General features: G+C 40.3%; 1 pseudogene; it reads right to left on the reverse strand.

The window, feature by feature from the left end:
• Positions 1–538: 538 nt before the first annotated feature.
• LOC145557469 (protein CYTOSOLIC ABA RECEPTOR KINASE 8-like) lies at positions 539–13,310 on the reverse strand (annotated as a pseudogene).
• Positions 13,311–13,655: the final 345 nt, after the last annotated feature.

Here is a 13,655-nt window from a genome sequence, read left to right on the forward strand (position 1 = left end):
CATTTAATTGAAGTTATGTATTGTTGTATCGGATTATTTTATTTTGCAATTTTATTGAAATTTGGACTTATTTTGTTATTTACTTGTGTATTGATATTTATTTGAACATTCTATTTTATACTTGTATACCCGATTTATATCCGTGCATTTAGATATCGGGTGTTTGATAAAGTTCGAACCCCCTAGGTCCAATTCCTGGATCCGCCACTGCTTAATAATCAAGTAGTCTCAACAACCATTCAAGACTTGACTGAAATAAATACGAGTAATGAGTATACGCCGGGGATGAGGAAAAAATGATACAACAAGAAAGTATACGTCTATTGACGTTTTCGAATTTTGAATTTGATCACATTAGCTATATGCTGATGAACAAATGCAAACAAACTCATGAACGAATAAAAAAAATCGGGATATATATGGCTATATGCTGATGAACAAAAGCCCGCCATTAGTCCAGAAACAGGAGAAACCAAACAGTCGAAGAATTTTTCTAACACAATCAACGTGATGAATTTGACAGTAATTTTTCTCTGTATTAAGTTGCTTCCGGAGCTGAAACTGGTGCAGGTGATGGTGGCTTTAGTAACAGCTGGGGTACTTTGACAACGATGCTCATGTTTGGCCTTGTTAGAGGACCAACTCAACCAAAAACTTAAGCTAATGGTTAAGGCTCAGAAATATGTTTTATACTCTATCACTCCCCTTCACATGAAAAGCCCTTTAGGCTTGAAATGTACGTGGATGCAACACAGGCCTACCCATACCTGGTGCGAATCAATTCCACTTTTAAGGAGGGGCGAATGAGATTCGAACCCGTGACCTTTGTGTCACGCTGGCTCTGATACCATGTTAGAGGACCAACTCAACCAAAAGCTTAAGCTAATGGTTGAGGCCCAGGAATATGTTTTATACTCTATCACTCCCCCTCACATGAAAGGCCCTTTGGGCTTGAAATGTGGATGCAACACAGGCCCACCCATACATGATGCGAATTAATTCCACTTTGTAGGAGGGGTGGATGAGATTCGAACCCGTGACCTTTGTGTCACGCTGGTTCTGATACCATGTTAGAGGACCAACTCAACCAAAAGCTTAAGCTAATGGTTGAGGCCTAGGAATATGTTTTATACTCTATCAGGCCTAAATTCACCTTCATATTAAACACATAGAGCAGCCAACTGCAAATTTAGGAATTTCTTTCAATCATGTCAGCAATTAGCAGGTTGAAGAACTGAGAAGAAGGAAATGAGAAGAAAGGTAAGAAACAAACCTTAGCAACTCCTTTTGCAGGGTAATCCTTCAATCTGGGGTCAACACACTCTTCACTAATTCTTGGAGTTGCGAGCAAAAACAAACATATATTTTAGCTATTAATGGGACAACAAGACACTAAGCATACCGAGGACAAAACAAGCATCATTTCTCAAATGCTCTTGCACAGGTTCAGTAAAAAGGAATAAAGAGTTTACCCAAGTAACAAGACTTTGCTGACCACGAGGCTTGGTATGATCAACGGGTTTGCAGCTAGTTAAAAGCTCCAAAAGAACCACACCAAAACTGAACACATCACTCTTTTGCGTCAACTGCACGTCCAGTCATTGTATACCTGAGCAATTATAAACAAAGCAAAGTAAACGGTCAATATCACAAGAAAAATGAAGAAGAATATACATTAGTCAACTTCACAATTTACTACAGTTACACCACATATATAGCCTAAAGGGTGCTTTCACAAATAGAATTCAAGATATAAGTAAGTTGTGATCCAGCTATCATAAAGTACTCAGAGAACTAATGTGTTCATACTACACTTTTCCTGCCCCCTCTCACAATGGTTAGACACCTGACTAAGATTTTTAAGGCGCCAAAAAATTACTCTGGTGCATGATATCCGATGGTGCCCAAAAACCTGTTGGAATGAAGACGAGCAGCCATATCAGGAGCCTGATTTAAAAGATTAAAATCTGCAATCTTGGCTTTGAAATCTTTAAACAAGAGGACATTACTAGATCTAATATCCCTGTGAATAATAGCAGGTTAAATCTTCTCATGAAGGTATTCCGTATTCCAATCCCCTTGCAGCATCAACAACAATTTTTACTCGCTTCATCCAGTCGATCACTGGACCAGGTTGCGTACCTTGAACGCCTTTCCTGCCTACAATAAGATGATTCCTATATTACTTTCAAAGTCCATTTCACACTATCTTTCAAATTATTTAACAGTCCAATAAGGAATTTCAAAACTATGAATCCAGGTAACTATCCATACCATGCAAAATATCATACAAGGATCCCATGGTAGCAAACTCATAAGTTAACACCCGCATGTTTCCCTCTACACAGTAGCCTTGCAACTCAACAATATTTTCATGTTTCAACCTTGATCATCTAGAAACCTACAAGAACCAAAAAACATAACTGGCAGAATAGGCCGAAAGCCTAATAGGTATTAAAAGTAAAACTCCATACTTGCAGTTTCAAGCAGTAAATCCCACCTGTGTAAAAAACTCAACATTGGACTCTTGTTCTTGGGAAACATCAAGCTTTTTCACAGCCACTGCCTTCCCATTCTCTAAAGTAGCATAATACACTATTCCATCGAAACCTTCGCCAATTAATGCTTTGGAATTGTGAATGTTTGGGCCAAGTCCATTGTCCTAAGCCCATTGACCTGGAATCATGAAAATATCCCTCCATGATCAAGCCCATCATTAATCAGAGCAAAGTACAGATTTACCCCTAATCTGTCCAACTAAGTACAACTTCTGCCACCTGAAAATACAACTATAAATAGCTCTCCAATAATTAATGATGGTAACTTTTTTCTAATTCTCTAACCTTCTCTCTCTAGAAAGTACGTTTGCTGACTTAAGCATCGGAGGGGCTTTCCCGGGTCACACCCCCGAGGCAGCTAACCTTCTCTGTTTTTAGGCCGAGCTCTCGGACATCAAGACGAAGCCCTCAGACATACCTTTGCTAGGCAGAGCCGAAAGACATTTGGACAATTGGACACAAGCTCTAGGACATCTTGATACCTTACTATCCTAAGACTCCCAGGAGCATTCAGTTTCCAGAAACAGGTGGCGCCGTCTGTGGGGATTGCTAACAAAAAGTCATGGTGAACACTAGGCGTCCCCGCAGCACATATCAAGATACTACCAGAAAAGCTCCGATTCTCTCAGCTCGGAATAAGCATGAAGTCGAGGAAAATATTAGAGGCAAACTCTTATACAAGTTGAGCTCTTATCATGTTACAACTCACTCAAATGAAATGAACAATTTAAGAATCATGGGCAAGTCAAGCCCCCAGCTAGTCTACATTAGGCTCTCAGCATGCCCCATCCAACATCAAGGCCCTCGACATCTAGGCCTGCCAGGCCCCCGACTTACCTGAATACCTCCTCGGCCTGCCAGAATACCCTCTCGGCTTGCCAAGTTACCCTCTCGGCCTGTTAGCATACCCTCTCGGCTTGCCTGGCTACCCCCTCGGCCTGCCAGCATATCGGCCTGCCTGGCTTCCTCTCGGCCTGCCAGCATACCCCATCGGCTTGCCTGTCTACCCCCTTGGTCTGCTAGCATATCCCCTCGGCTTGCCTGGCTACCCACTCAACATGCCTAGCCGGGGGATATGCTTCTATCAACCGCCTCGACCTGCCTAGCCGAGGTCTATGAATCTATCAACCGCCTCAGCATGCCTAGCTGAGAGCTAAGCCTCTATCATCTCCTCGGCATGCCTAGTCGAAGGATATGCTTCTAACAACTGCCTTGACATGCCTATCATAGGGCTATGCTTTTACCATTACCTCAACATACCTAGGCTAAGGACATGCTTCTATCAACCGCCTCGGCATGCCTAGCCGAGGGCTATGCCTCTATCATCTCCTCGGCATGCCTAGTTGACAGGGTAAAGTCGTATCCCCAAATCAAAAGTAATACCTAAATCCTCTAACTAATGTAGATAGGGAAGTAGGGTCAAACTCCACAAAGAAACGAGTCTTTCTATTCCTAATTTACTAATATAATCTAGATTATGAAGTAACCAATATATAAATTTGAATATGAAACTAAACTACGAAGATTAAGAATAGGGAGAAAACAATATATAAAAGGATCTAGGGCATAGGTTCACCAATAAATAATATTCCAGGGTAGAATATAATAATCATTCATCAATGCATACATTAATCAGATTATAAAGGGCTTTCGCTACGTATTATAATCACACAATTAATTTACCGGTATTAAATCTCATCTTTCGAATCTCGACCTAACCATTTATAAATTAACCTGCCTATTGAAACTAGACCTAAACATCAATTCTCATGTGTCGAATCTCGAATCAATATTGTCAAACTCATGCATAAAAGATCAGGCCTAATCTAGTCACAGAGCATTAAATCAATCAACAGGAAATTAATCTAGCATTGATAATTAACAATAATAAATTACCCCTTCATATTATTTATGGATCCCCATAAACCCTAGAAATAGAACTACTCACACATCATAGAAACTAAACTAATCAAAACAATAAAGCAAGACATGATCAAAGGAGTAAAATAAACAACCAAGATTAAGAGAAGAGAAATAGTTACCAAATAAATTTGGAATTAAGAATGGATTAAGAACAAAAGTATAAGAGAGAGAAAATCTAAGAAAACAATTAAGAGAGTAAAGAAAAGAGTAAGAAGTATGCTAAAATCGTTTTACGGAGGAGTATTTATACTCCGTACAAATCCTAAACAAACAAACTTAAACGACGCTAATCGTCTCCTAATAATTACACGCGCCCGATCGGGCGCGCCTTTTTGCTCGTCAGTACAAATCTTGCGCCCGGCCGGGCGCCGACCTTTGCTTCTCCCGCCCGGCCGGGCGCGCCTCCGGGCGCCAGCCTTTTTGGTCGGGCAGCTATCTTGGGCCACTAATTGGACTACGATTGGGCTCCAATTCTTCGGGCCAACCTGGGTTTCCTCCTCGGGTCTTGAATACTCGGTCCAAATGCCCCGGTATCACCTATACCGAGCCCTTAATCACCGGTTCGATAGCTCTAACCGGCCCTGGGCTATAAAATCTGGTCGTGCTTCTATAATGCTCGTGATTGCTCCATAATATATCGGGAAAATGCTCTAAAGATGCAAATCCCTGCAAAAGTCAACCAAATCTACGAAAACACTAGAAAACACCAATTAGTAATAAAAGTGGCTCTGAAGAGCCAAAAACACTACTAATTATGACCAAGGGAGTGGGATAAAATACTATATAAAATAGACACATCACTAGTCGAAGGATATGCTTTTAACAACTGCCTGGGCATGCCTAGTATAGAGCTATGCTTTTACCATCTCCTCGGCATACTTAGGCGAAGGCCATGCTTCTATCAACCGCCTTGGCATGCCTAACCGAGGGCTATGCCTCTATCATCTCCTCGACATGCCTAGTCGCGGGATATGCTTCTATCAACCGACTCGACATGCCTAGCCGAGGGCTATGCTTTTATCATCTCCTCGGCATGTCTAGTCGAAGGCTATGTTTCTATGAACTGCATCGGCATGCTTAGCCGAGGGCTATGCTCCTATCTCTTCCTTGGAAAGCTTCTATCATATTCTCATCATGCCTAGCCGAAGGCTATGAATCTATCAACCCCTCGACACGCCTAGCCGAGGAATATGTTTCTATCAATCCCTTGGCATACCTAGCTGAGGGCTATGCATCTATCAACCCCTCAACATGCCTAGCTGTAGGGAATATTACAAGCATTACCCCAAACTTGAACCCCACTATGATCATACACTAAAGCTTGGTGGCGTCCAAAGGGAAGGAAGATAGAGCAAAAGAGTCACCAACAAGTTTTAGGAACTTGTAAACCGTTCACAAGGTGAAGGTTACACACTTAACGATCCAGGAGATCGTCAACTCCAATAGGTCTGGAACCATGACTGGTAGTTCAGGGATGAAGGTACAAATCCAACCTAAAAGAGATTGAAATTTCCCTAATAATAGGCCTCTACTTTATTCTGCTCGTATTCATGTGCGCTTTCTGACTAACATGCAATCAATAGAATTAACCCTAAACCTGTTTATCTATGTTGGTTGAATATTAATGCACAAATAAATCTATTATTGACGATCACTTGAATTATAATCATATTAACCCTATAAAAGATTATTAATTATCTTATTAAGCATGATTACAAGTACAAATTCCCCTTAAACATGCATAAAAGGCGTGATCAAACAATAACAATAAATATCAAGCAACATAATAATAATCATAATTATAATAATAACAATTATAAAAATAACCATGGTAATCATGTTAAAGCATAATAATAGCAAGATTCTAGGCATGATACTAACAAGATTAATAACAAACCCTAGCATGTCACTAAACATTAAAAATAAAAGCTTTAACCCTAACATGATACTAACATGCTATTAGGAAAGAATAGAAGCATCGCAGGAATCACAATTGTCATATTTGATATTAGAAATTATAGTTATTACCCTAAGCATGATACTAGGAAGATCAAAACGCCCTAACATGACACTATGAATCATAATAACAATTTGACATGATTTCTATATCATAATATCAATAAATTAATTAAAGCACTTACTTGGATGCTTCGTATCTCTTTCTAATAACAAAATACACACGTTAGTAACTTCAAGGAAAATAATAAAGAAACAATTAAATTAAATAATTGAAAAAGAGATTTGTGACCAAACCCTCAGAAATTAAAACCTTTCACGTCTAGGGCGAAGGCAACTTCCAACTTGGCTAGGTGTTTTTAGATCTTGTGAATGCGGAATTTTGTGTGCAAAAGGCTAGTTTAGAAAAGAGAGAGAATATCAAGAAATTCTTGATGAGAGTTGGTGATGAAATTGATGATTGAAAACGGAGGTTTTAGGAGGCTATTTATAGAGAAAATCAGCCGGATATGATAAAAAAGAATCAGAGTTTCGAAAAGAATAAAACACGCCGCTGTCGCCAACAACGCGCCTGTCGCCAGACGTTGGATCTGTCGCCAGGCGCCAGGTCTCTCGCCAGACGCTGGGCCTAGTGCCAGACGCCGCACTCTGTCGCCACGCGACAAAGCTGTCTTATGGCGCTGCAAATCAGTTTTCCACGCTTTTTCTTATTTTGATAAAATTTAACCGTACGAGAGGGAAAAATTGTATTTTCCTTAAAACACTTCTTTTATTCTGAATAAAACTCCTAAAAGTCAACTAAAGTCATTTTATCAATGCTAATTAAATTAGGATTCAAAAGAACCTTCTAAAAGAATCTAGAAGATTATAATCAATTCTAATCGCATTAGGAATGATAAATCAATATATAGGCCCTCCTCTAGATCATTGGGCCGCATATAAAGATCAAACCGGGCCCAGTTCAGTAATTTGGCCATAACTTCCTCATTATTCATTGGAATTGGGCTTATAATATATCGTTGGAAATATCTTTTCGAACCTGACCCAACTACACTATTATTGGACCCTTGTCATGGACCAAACCAAACTGGATTGGCTGTTTTCTCAAAATAGGTTTTCAAAAACAAAGAGAAAGAAAAGAAATAAAAACTAACCGCAACACTAGATTTTCCACACTTTCACTTCATTCGATTATGATTCGACGTGAAAGGTACTCATCACTAGGTTTGGTTTTGGGGAGACACAAATGGGTGTCTACACTAGCAGAGGGATATGTTTCTATCAAGCCCTCAGCATGCCCAGTCGAGGGGCTATGCTTCTACCAATCCCTTAGCAGGCCTAGCTAAGGATAATGCTAAGGTGCAAGCATCCCTCTTGAAGATGAACTTTACAAGATCAAGGAGGTCACTCACTTAAGGGTATTTCTCTCAAAATTATCAAGTGACAAGGCTCTCAACTCTCCTTCCTTTCAATCATGAATATTTATATGGTTGAGACAAACACCGACATGCTTGGAATGACTGCTTTAAAAGTTTTTATGTTTGAGAAACTCTCATCTTACAATGATGCCCTAGGAGAAATAGTAGTCGATACTAGGAGATCTTTTCTTTTAATAGAGCATCATTGTAAGAAGAAAAATCAGCCACCAACAACTCTAAGCGCTCAAGAGCTTACTCAGCTGATCTATTATAAAAAAGCACGGGGCTTCCCTGGATATAGGACACCCTGGGTCGCTAACTAAAGTTATCAATAACAAGTTTGTTCCAATGTTTGGGGCAAGATGTTAGCCTATACTCAATGTTTGAGATAGTGTCATGGCGAATCGCTAAAATAACAAAAGGTTCGTTTAGCCCTCGGCCTATCGCAAAAGGTGGGATAGCGTACCTCTCATATATTTATAACTTAGGGCTCGTTTAGCCCTCGGCCTATCCTAAAATTTGGGATAACCTACATCTCATACATATAAAAAGGGGCTCGTTTAGTCCTCAACCTATCTCAAGGTTTGGGAAAACGTTCTTCTCCTCAGCCTGTCCCAAAAGTTGGGATGACCTACCTCTCAAACATCCATAACAAGGTCTCGTTTTGCCCCTATCCTATCTCAAGGTTTGGGAGAGTGTACTTCCCTTATAATAATAACATAGGGCTCGTTTAGCCCCCATCCTATCCCTATGATTGAAATAGAATACCTTTCATCTATTTTCATGAAGAGGCTTACTTCGGCCGAAATATCTCTTCAATGTAAGTCAGACGCACCCTGAGAACTAGCTTCTACAACATCAACAAAATTCAAAAGTTAGAAATATTTATCAATTCAAGCCGACAAACATTCAACATAAGAAAACTCTCATGGGTTTGTGATAAATTAAAAAGTTAGGCATACCACATCTCTCACTATCCTAGGCTCAACTCTCCGGTTATCTATGTCACCCCTTAAACTTGGGCATTTTTAAAAAGACAATGCATATCGAGCTCTTGGCTAATTAGCCCAGCTTGAGCACGCTCTTGGTACTTTAAGAAAGGTCGCGCCCTCGGCCTAAAATGAGCTTGGCCCTTAGCATGTCAAATCAAGCCCTCGACATCTCTCAACATAGAATATATCCTCAACTCACTCAGCTCGGCCTGATCAATGACTCTCTCAGCTTGGCCTCCCTCAGCTCGATCTAGTCAATAACTTTCTCAGCTTGGCCTACCTCAACTTGACCTACTCAATCATTCTTTCAGCTTGGCTTCCCCTCGCTTGGCCTATTGAGTCACACTCTTAGCTTGGCCTCCCTCCGCTAGGCCTATTCAATCACTCTCTCGGCATCTTCTCCCTCCGCCCGAAGTATCAAGTTCTTAGGGTTATTTTGAAAGAGTACCTCGGCTTGGGGTATAAAGCTTATTGAATTTTTTCTCAAAGTACCTCCGCCTGGGGGTATAAGTCAATTGATTTATGCTCATCTCATACATCTATAACAAAGGGCTCGTTTAGCCCCAACATGCAATCCCAAAGGTTGGGATGACCTACCTCTTATTCATCTATAACAAGGTGCTCGTTTAGCCCTCAGCTTAACCCAAGAGTTGAGATGACTTATTTATTATTCATCTATAACAAGAGGCTCATTAATCTCTCAGCTTATCTCAAGATTTGGGATAGCATATCATTCACTCATTATCATAACATCAGGCTCGTTTAGCCCTAAGCCTATCTCAATGTTAGAGATAGCATACCGTTCATATATTATTTTAACTTGGGGCTCGTTTAGCCCTTAGCCTATCTCAATATTACTCAACCCTTATTTTGACATGGGACTCATTAACCCTCAAATATCAAAATATTTGAGATAGAGGCATGCCAAACCCTCTCTAAAGTGTTAATGTCCCTCATTACTTCAAAGTTCATGAAGAATAATCAAGAAGAGCAAACTGCAGGCCAACTAAGAAAAATATAAAGAGGGAGGGCATGAATATATTACAAAGTCAGAATAAAAGTCTCATACATATAAGGGATGATGCCAAGTACAAATAACATATCCAAGTGCATCACAAGAAAATTAAATGTTAAAACATCAAGGCTGGAAGATCTATTCAATGCGAGTCAAGCCCTCGACATCTCTCAGCCTGAAGTTGGCTCTTTACTCCTTTCGCTTGACCTATTCAAGTGATTCTCTCAACTTGGCCTCCCTCCTCTTGGCCTATTCAATCATTCTCTCACCTTGGCCTTCCTCAACTCGACTTATTTAGTCATTCTCCCTCAGACTGGCCTTCCTCAGCTCGGCCTAATCAATGACTTTCTCAGCTTGGCCTCTCTTTGCTTGGCCTACTGATCACTCTCTTAGCTTGGCATCCCTCCACTCATCCTATTCAATAATCTCTTAGCTTGGCCTTGTCTTTGCCTTGCACATTAATTTATTATTGGCCCAGATCGAGCACACTCTTGGTATTTGAAGCAAGGCCCTCGGCCTCGAGTGAGCTTGACCCTTAGCATGATAAGCCAAGCCCTCGCCATCTCTCAGCCTAGAAGAGGCCCTCAACTCCCTTCACTAGGCCTAATTTATGACTCTCTCAGCTTGGCCTCCCTCCGCTCGGCTTATTGGGTTACTCTCTCAGCTTGGCCTCCCTCCGCTCAGCCTATTGAGTTATTCTCTCAGCTCTGCTTACCTTCGCTCTCCCTATTGAGTTACTCTCTTAGATTTTCCTCCCTCTGCTCGCCCTATTGATTTACTCTCTCAGCTTGGCCTCCCTCTGCTTGGCCTATTGGGTAACACTATCAACTTGGCCTCCCTCCGCTCAGCCTATTGAGTCATTCTCTTAGCTCCACCTTCCTCTGCTTGGGGTATAAAGATTTTGGGGATATTCTTAAAAGTACCTCGACATGGGGTATAAAGTACTTGGTTTATTTATTAAGGTACCTCTTTCTAGGGTATAAAGGACTTGGTTTTGTTCTCAAATTATCTCCGCCCGGGATATAAGCTTCATGGGTTTTTATTTTTCAAAGCACCGACCTTGACCCGAAGTATAAGCTTCTTGGGTTTTTTATTTTTAGTTGAGTACCTCCGCCCAGGGTATAAAAGCTTTTGACTTTTTCTCCTTCAACACCCAAGCTCTCAGTCTATCTGCATAAAAGAAAAAAAATAGCTCATTTCCCTTGGCTTTCCTTCAAGCAATGCCCTCGGACAATGTAGGCCTAGGCTTTCGGCATTCAACTAAGCATACCCCGGCCTACCTTTCGATATATTTAAAAAAAAATTGAAATGAAAAAAAATGAAATTTTAGACTAAGTACTTGGATCCGAGGGCCCAGCTTGGAAGCAGCACACCAAGCAACCCTCTCAGCAAGCCTTTCAAGGCCTTCAGCATGCTTATGGGCCCTCAACAAGTCTACTCCCTCATCTCCTCCCTCCACTCAGCTTGCCTACTCATTACAACTCTAGAAAATCTCACCTCTCACACCATAGCTCCTCCTAGCTCTCATCTCTCATCCTACCCTTCAGCTAGGCCTCATACCACTTACAACATCCCTCAGCTCGGACTTGTTCCCTCGCCTTAGCTATGCGACGAAGTCGAGCGCACAACATATAAAGCCCTGGGATCTTAGTAACCCGGGCGCAAAGCTACGCCCAGCTCCGCCCTCGGCTTGCTTGGATGGGCGCCACCCCTCAGCCATTCGACATTCCAAAAAACAACATTATAGCCTGAAAATCCGAGAGCTAGGCTTGATGATTCAAAGCCCTCAAATCTATCTTCTCGAATACAACAATTTAAAACAGAAGAAAATAGTTCTTCTCTTGGCTAGGCCTACCAAGAATTTAGACCTCCAACAGACAAGCAAGCCGATTGATATTTTCAAAGAGAAACAACAAGTTTTCCAAGAATTAAAAGAAAAAGTGAACTACTTTAATTATTTGCATAAGACAAATAAAGGAAGAGGGATACGTGTTGTTGAAATGGAAAAAGGGTGGTCCATATCAATATCTTTAGCTAAATGGGCTCTTAGCTAAGCGTAAGGCTTACCTCTCAATATATTATCAAGACAAGTCATGCCCTGAGCAATATACATGGGGCTCAGCCTGAAGAAAATATTCTGAAAAGGGAAAAACCATCAGTTATCCATAAGCCGTCATCAAACTTAGCTCTCAAAACTGCTCAGTCATCTCAATTAAAGTACTTTCAATGCATTGCTTAGGGATGGTTTTTACCCTTACAAGTTGCTTGGGGCTCATTTTTAGCCCTCAGATACACTTGGGGCTCGTTTTAGCCCTCGCGTACGCCTCAAGATCCACTCCGGCTTATGTGACAGCGTCTCTCATCTTCATTCCGCGTGATATCCAAAACTTCATGCGATCTCGTTCCCATATCATGTGTGGGGCTAAATGTTTGGGCCAAGTCTATTGTCCTAAGCCCATTAACTTGGAATTACAAAAATACCCATGATTCAGCCCATCATTAGTCAGAGCAAAGTACGGATTTACCCCTAATCTGTCCAACTAAGTACAACTTCTGCCACTTGAAAATACATCTATAAATAGCTCTCCAATTATTAATGATGGTAACTTTTTTCTAATTCTCTAACCTTCTCTCTCTACTTTCTCTCTTTAGAAAGTACATTTGCTGACTTGAGCATCGGAGGAGCTTTCCCGGCTTGGGGCAGCTAACCTTCTCTATTTTGCATGCCGAGCTCTCGGACATCAAGGCGGAGCCCTCAGACAGACCTTTGCTAGGCAGAGCCGAAAGACATTTGGACAATCGGACACAAGCTCTAGGACATCTTGATACCTTACTACCCTAAGACTCCCAGGAGCATTCTATTTCCAGAAACAGGAACCAAAGTTATCAGTTTTTTCCTTTAGCTCATCCAAAGACAAGATAAGCACTTCAATTGGTGGTGCTGCTGACTTTTGCACATCTTCCTTTAAAGGTGTTGTTGGCTTGTGGTTCCTTACAGCTCCTATTTTTCACAATAAATGCAGAAAAGTAAGTTTGGGTTCATCAATTCTTTACAAAAATTTTTAAATTGCAAGTAATATTTTAACTTAGCGAAGCTTCTACCGTAGTCGTCGACTATGGACGACTACGGACGACTATGGACAACTACGGTAAGAGATTAAATCTCATCCGTTTATTTTTTAATTGACTAATTCTAGCCTTCCAATTCGATACCTCAACAAAACAGTCATCAAGTCTAGTCATCAAGTCATTACACAGTCATCAAGTCTAGTTATTAAATAGTCATCAAGTCATTAACTCTAGTTTGGTTAAATTAATTTGTTCAAAAGGTTTTTTTTTTTTTTTTTTTGTTTTTTTGTTTTTTTGTTTTTTTTTTTTGGCTTCTTTTATACAATTGAACAAAAATATCTTATATTCATCTTCAACCTATATTATCTAAAACCTTCATGTTCAACCTACAACATTCATTCTTCTGGTTCAAAATTAATTAAATTCTTATATTTTATTTAATTTCATAATTAAATTGATCATCATGTAATTAAAATTTTGGCTTCATATAATCGTTTTTCCCTTTATACATGGAGTACAAAATCAATGGAAAACTTCGTTCATAATCTCTTATTGTAGTCTCTTCACCCCCACCCTTTTCAAGTTAAAGTAATTTATTTAACGATTCGAATAATAATAATTGTTTTACTATTAGTCAAAATTATATTGTGCTTGAGTTTGATATAAGTTCAAGATTCATCCGCAATTGTTTTTTCATCATTTTTTTTTATTAGCAATCCGCCAT

Source organism: Chenopodium album, chromosome 9 (assembly GCF_948465745.1).
Source record: "Chenopodium album chromosome 9, dcCheAlbu1.1, whole genome shotgun sequence".
In the NCBI taxonomy this organism is placed as follows: Eukaryota; Viridiplantae; Streptophyta; class Magnoliopsida; order Caryophyllales; family Amaranthaceae; genus Chenopodium; species Chenopodium album.